Source organism: Triticum aestivum, chromosome 5D (genome assembly GCF_018294505.1).
Source record: "Triticum aestivum cultivar Chinese Spring chromosome 5D, IWGSC CS RefSeq v2.1, whole genome shotgun sequence".
NCBI classification, from domain to species: Eukaryota; Viridiplantae; Streptophyta; class Magnoliopsida; order Poales; family Poaceae; genus Triticum; species Triticum aestivum.
This window is the reverse complement of record NC_057808.1, coordinates 222,430,547-222,437,454: the sequence shown is the minus strand read 5'-3', so window position 1 is coordinate 222,437,454 and position 6,908 is coordinate 222,430,547. Positions and strand designations below refer to the sequence as shown.

At 46.9% G+C, this 6,908-nt stretch overlaps 1 long non-coding RNA gene across 2 annotated transcripts; it reads left to right on the top strand.

The window, feature by feature from the left end:
• Positions 1-285: 285 nt before the first annotated feature.
• Positions 286-2,797, top strand: LOC123120244 (uncharacterized). Of its 2 annotated transcripts, XR_006459356.1 has the most exons (4): positions 286-1,133; positions 1,276-1,503; positions 1,599-1,661; positions 1,877-2,797. It is a non-coding gene; the product is annotated as an uncharacterized lncRNA (long non-coding RNA). The 2 variants fall into 2 exon arrangements; XR_006459354.1 differs by having other exon boundaries at positions 1,276-1,661.
• Positions 2,798-6,908: the final 4,111 nt, after the last annotated feature.

The following is a 6,908-nucleotide window of genomic DNA, read 5'->3' as shown; positions in this document are numbered from 1 at the left end:
AAATTATAGATACGTTGGAGACGTATCACACTCCTATCGTGTATATGCATAGGTTTGAGCAGAGTTTGATACGTCTCCAATATATCTATAATTTTTTTGAGGGAAACATATCTATAATTTTTTATTGTTTCATGCTATTGTATTAGGAAAAGACTTGTTTTAAACCGGCTGATTTCTCCCTGGCATCAACCGCCCCGTGAGTCGTCCGATCCAGCTGGATCATGCGGTGCTCGTTTTCTCCATGGCGCGTCTCTCGCGTGACGCATCTAACATGGGACCCACCCACCGCCCTCTCTGCCGTCTTCTTCCTTCGATTCCCCTTTGCTACTTTCTATCGACCCTCCGCTATGGGACTGCAAGGCCGATTAACAATTGTGGCGACAGTAAGCCGCGATGATACTGCAAGACAATGCGCCGATCTCCACTCCTAGCCACTGGCGTGCGTGCATAGCGGCTCGTTTGCTGTTGTAAGGTCTATCGTCGCCACTGCTTGCTGCGTTGCAGCATCTCCCTCCGCCGCCATGCTCCGTCGCAGTATCCATCATTGCCGCCGCGTGCTTTATCGCAGCCCCCGTTGTTGTCGCTCTACGTTGCAGTGAAGCTTCGCCGACGACATGGGATGCTGCGGTGGAGCTTCGACGGGGCAACCGGTGCTGCGATGGAGCACCGCCGCTCGGTGGTCGCGCTATTGGGTATTTCAGTTGTGCACAATAACACTCCATGGCAGCCATTCTGTAGGTGTTAGTTTTCTTCAGAAGTTTCAGTAGTTTCAGAAACATTCAGACTTTTAGTTCAATTTTTTGTTAGCACACGAGGGCACGATTGTGGTGTGTTCTGGGCGAATAGGTAGTAGGCCAGCTGCACGACTTCGCCCATGGGATGGCTCGGGCATGATGGGGTTGTTGCTAGCATTGTGGCAAGTCTTTAGATCACTGAATAAAAGGATAAAAGAAATAGAAAAGCAGCAGAACTTGCACTGCACAAAATCTCTTCCCCGTCCTTGTTCGTCTGTGTGTGTGTGTTCAGAGAGTGAGTGAGAGAGAGAGAGAGAGAGAGTGAGAGAGGAAGGAGGTGGTCCAGAGAGCATATCCGGCAACAGGCGCTGCAGTGGATCTTCACCGCCGTCCGTCGAGGTGCTGCTATGGAGCACGACAGTAGATTCTTCCTTTTTATGACCCAAAGATGTTACATTACAAGCATGCTTTGAGTACGCGCACTGAAAGAAAATCTGAGTTAAAATTAAATTATGTCCTGCTAAAATCTTTCTCCTTGCAGATTGTGGCTGAAGACTGCAAGTTCGTGCGCTCTGGAAGCTGCTGCAGCCGCAAGGAGTTTGTGAGGGAAATAATGAAGCAAGTGAGAGCAGAATCGGAGCAATGGACTAAGTTGTAGGACATGCTGGAGCAGGTCAGGCTAGAGATGCAAGAGCTGCAGACTTCCACGGATACATGGCAGCGCCGTGCCATTGCTTCTGACATCAGTCTTGGTTCCTTGAATTCTGAGGTTAGTGGGCTATACTTATGCTTGCATCATCAGTGCCTCGAAATATTTCTTGGGTTTACATGCCTGTTGTGTTTTCTATGATATCATGTCAAAAGTGCAGCCAATTTTGGAATTCAGACTAAGAAGTTTTGGCTGAACAAAAGGAGTGATCATTTCAGGTAGGAGTTCTGTTCTTGCAACCTTGATTTCTTACTCTAGAGTTATTACTTCTCTATGAAAGCAAAATAGTTTCCACTCTAGTTTCAGACTGAGTACTTTTAAATAAAAGATCTAGAATGAGTTGAACACACCCTTCACATCTACACATTTCGGATATTCAAATTATAGCCACTGATGTTGTTATCTAAAGAAAATTCTTGTCAACATTCACCAGATGCTGGAGTGGAAACCACGCGCCACCGGGGCTGCAGTGAAGCGCTTGGGGTTGTTGAAGCTTTAGCGAGGGTTGCAATGAAGCACCGCCCGGACGCTGCTGCCATGGGAGGTGCTGCGACCCATGTATCTCGCCGACGGCAAAAGTTGGCAACGCAACACGCATGGTGCTGCGCGCGCTGCGGCGGAGCTTCAATGCATCACCGGTGTTGCTATGGAGCATCCTCGGGCCGCCGGAGCATCATCGGTGCGGCAATGGAGCATCACGGAGCACTGCCGGTGTTACGATGGAGCATTGCCAGGCCGCCAGAGCATCATCGATGCTGCAATGGAGCATCCCGGAGCGCTGTCGGTGTTGCTATGGAGCATCTTCGGGCCGCCGGAGCATCATCGATGCTGCAATGGAGCGTCACGGAGCGCTGCCGGTGTTACGATGGAGCATCGTCGGGCTGCTGGAGCATCATCGGTGATGTAATGGAGCATCCCGGAGCGGCACCGGTGTTATGATGGAGCATCACTGGGCCACCAGAGCATGACGGGTGCTTCATGGTCGCAGCGTCATTACTGCAACCCGGTGCTGCAACCCCGAGCTCGCCAGCGCTACAGCCGTGGCCATTGTGTGGCGAGCTTGTAGGCGTTTTAGTGTGAGCTGACCAGCGACGTGACTGCTGCATGGCTAGTGCAAGCTAGCAAGCATTCCTAGTGGTTGTAATTGAACATGTTAGGATGGAGTGATCGATGCTGTGATCCTACCGTGGTTCATGGGATTGTGCGGCTCTAATCAAATTCTGCTGGTACAAATCGACGGCTGGCTAGGCGGATGATTTCTTCGGTTGATCCCTAGCAGCCGCCATTGTATTATCACTTTTGTATACTTCATATGACATTTTATATTGTTTTTATGGACTAACCTATTAACTCAGTGCCAAGTGCCAGTTCCTATTTTCTGCATGTTTTTGGTTTTCTAGGAATCCATTCCAAACAAAGTCCAAACACGATGAAACTTTTTGATGATTTTTTGGCATAAAGAGACCCTGAAAGCTTCGAAAGGAGACCAGAAGATGCACGAGGGAGCCACAAGGTAGGGGGTCACGCCCAGGTGCCTTGTGGCCCACTCGTGGCTCCGGTTGCCTTAATTCATGGCCTATAAATTCCCTAATATTTAGAAACCCCCAGAGCGAGACCCGAAACAATTCTTCCGCCGCTGCAAGCGTTTGTACTAATGTGTGAATAGTTCCCACAGGACCTAGAGGTCCACAGCAGTAGCTAGATCTCTCTCTCTCTCTCTCTCTCTCTCTCTCTCTCTTGATCTTGATCTTCAATACAATGATCTCATCTGAGATCAATCCGACATAAACTTTTACGGCGTGTTTGTTGGGATTTGATGAATTGCGGGTTTATGATCAAATTATTCATTGGAAGTATTTGAATCTTTTTGAAGTTTCTCTTATGTGTAATTTTATAGCTATGTATGATTTTCAATCTACGAGTTTTCTTTGGCCAAGTTATTGATTAGATCTTCAGAGGGAGTTCTTCATAGTTGTAGGTTCAATCTTGTGGTGTACTTACTGTGTGAAGGGAGGGGTTGCAAGGCACGTATTGTATTGTTGCTACTAAGGATAAAACAACAAGGTTTGAACATATTGCTTGATCTTATTCTATCTACACTATGTCATCTTGCTTAATGCGTTACTCTATTTGTCATGAGCCTAATAGCTTGAGATGCATGCCGGATAGCAGTCTTGGGGTGGAATAATAGTAGTAGATGCGGTTGGATTACAATCTACTTGTCACGGACATAATGCCTATATATTAATTATGACATGGATGATCACCATAACTATGCTCTTTTGTGTCAATTGCCCAACAGTAATTTGTTTACCCACCGATGCTATTTATGAGAGAGGCACCTCTAGTGAACGCTATGGGACTCGGGTCTATTCGCCTCTATATTAAAACAATCTTGTAATTCGTTTATGTTTTCTTTTACTTTTATTATTATATGTACCACTACCAGATTTGATACTTGCAACTGGCAAGAACAAGGGGAGTAACGCCCCTTACCTTTATTGGATGCAAGCATTTGTTTGTGTGTGTGTGCAGGTATTATCAAAGTTGCTTGTGTGTCGTCTACTTCTGGTTCGATAAACCTTGGTTCTTAACTAGGTAAATACTATCTGCTTGTAACATCCCAGAATTTTTCCCAAATCTGGTATGTTGAAAATTTCAAAAGGAATTAAAAAATTTATAGGAAAAGCCCCTGAATGCCTAGGATTGCTTGTGACTGACTTTGATTCGCATGATTGTTTGATTGAATGTTTGCCTAAAAGGGTTAAAATCCCAATGCCACTAGTGAAAGCCTAGCTAGCCTTTCGTAGAATCCAGAACATTTTTAAAATGTTATTTGGGCATGAGGCAATCCTTAATAAGTCCCAAGTAATATTCAAGCCCTATTAGTTTTTTCCAAAAGATTTGAGTTGGATTGGTTTGGAATCAATTCAAAAATCAAAAGGAAATTATTTAAAAATGGTTTTACATTCATTTGGCGGGAAAAGGAATCTCATAAGTCCAAACACTACTGCAGGATGCCGCTAACGCGACACTACGATCAGAGACCCTTCGAGGAAACTGTGTGCGATGCCATAATCGCAAATGGTGGTGTAAAAAAACCATCAAAAAAGGTGCAAAACGTTTGCGATGGAGGATGCATCAAACATGGTTCAGATTTTAGTTGCGTGTGCGATGCAGGGCATACGGTTCAGCTCAATTAACCGTTTGCGATGAGGAGGAACAAAAGAAACGGACCGCCAGATGAAGGTGTGTGCGATGTCCAGCATAGGGTTCACTCAGATGAACTGTTTGTGATTAGGCAACACAAAAGAAACGGTCAGCCAGATCAAAGGTGTGTGCGATATACGACATGCGGTTCACTCGGATGAAATGTTTGCGTTGAGACATGAGAACAGAAACGGTTCAAATGAACAAGATGTGTGTGATACGAGGCAAACAGGTCTGTAATAGGAAATGTGTGCGAAGACTGATAACAACACAGACGATTACTGCTAACAAACCGTGTGTGTTGTGAGCAAACGATTGCTGGTATACAATTGTGAGTGATTGATGAAAACATCACCGACGGGTTCCATTGTTTAGTCCGTGGGCGATGTGATTTTCTTTGTCCGCACAACATCTACGCTCTGTCTACAGAGCATCAACATATATACTTAAAAAGACAACATCGCATAACCAAATTAAGCATACAATTACACAAGTGACTACACACATAACATTTCCACACACCAAAGAAAGCAATTACATGCATACTAAAGTAGGAGAAATGAGGATCTAATCATCTACTTATTGTTGCGATGACACTTGCCATTGCTCTGCTTCCGGCTGGATCCCTGACCATTTTGGGAAGGAGGCACTTCCTCATGTCAACGATCCGCCTGTACATGTTGTACCTCGTGTACGCCTCCTTGGCCGCGTACACGACGTGAGCTTTGTCGAGTTTCTCCATCCAGGCCGAGTGCCAGACATGCTTGTCCTTGTTGCATGAATCCTTCATGTCTCTGTAGAAGGGGTCGATGATGGCCTCGGCGAGGTGAACCAGTGAGTCCTTCTCATACTCCTTGCTGCCCCAGATCTTGTATTGGCCCTGGATGTCGACAAGATTCTGGCAGGCGATGCCCGAATTCTCGAGCGCCTTTACATCGTTGGTGATGTCCACCATAGCGAACATGTAGTGGGGGCTGTTGACAAACCTGGCGAAACGCTCGCAAGGCCTTGTGGCCAGGCAGGCCTTGTGGCCAGGCAGTAGTGGTAGACGAGGACGTGGTGGCGCACGCACATCTGGGCGACGGCGACCTTGGGACGAGACCCGGCACAAGCGCGGGTGTACTCGAGGTCGAACCCGACCACCTTGTACTTCTCCACGGCAAGCAACAGCTCCATGATGTGGATGGAGTGCTCCACCCAGACCGGGTCGTTGGTGTACACCACCGAGAGGTCCATGAACCTTCTGTGGGTGTCCACGATGGCACACATGGTGAACTGCTGCTCGTCGTCAGCAGCCGCTCGGAGCGCCATTGGAGCCGCGCAGGATACCCTCTAAGAATTTCTCATGGTGGGTGTGCTTCTTGCAATGGTGAGGAGCGACCGAAAGGTTGAAGAGACACAAGGGTAGGTTAAATGGCCGCTGTAATAAATGGGGGCCGGCCGGCCTTAATCGTCACATCTTGTCACAACGTTCATAGCGGAGGATTCCAGTGCACGCTTGACAACACCGCACCGCACGCGTGGGCCCAAAGAGGCGCCAAATGTATCGTCGGTGAGCCTGTTCCCGCGCTACCGCGCTGTTTACTACGCAAGCTTCCCGCCGGGCTAGTTAGGCCACGCGTCGGCTGGAAGAGGGACAAATCGTGGGCGTTTATTGGCAAAAAGCTTTGTCAAAACGAAGTGTGTGGAATGACTTCGGTCACAAGTTTACCCTTGGGTGATGAGGTCAAAGTTACACAGAAGGGTGATGATGGACACTCAAGTGCGATAATTAATTCCACGCTCTACAGTGCACACGGTGGAAGAAACCAACTGTGTGCAATAATGTCGAAGATCGCAGTCGAGTTAGCTATACAGATCGTGTGCTGTGAGATCGACAAGGTAAACTGATTCGAGAATGGTTAATAAAATCTAAGACCATTGCATATTAAGGTCAAAATAGTGCTAGCAATATACGAGTCTCATACGATGCCATTTCAACGATTGTACCACAAAAGCTCGAAATGTTACAAGGTTCAAATTCCAGAGTTATATGGCTCAAATTCGAAGATTACAAGGTTCAAACTGATATTAGAAATGAAATTCAGCTCATCAGCTGCAAACGCTCGCGCTGATCCGCTGAACATGGATATCAGAGAGGTTCAAACTAATATCACCGCTTCTAAGTCTGGTTTCGAAACCTCACAATTTTTGCAAAGGGGTCAGCCACTGAGAAGTCATGTATGGGGTTGACACGATGACTTCCGATTACTCTG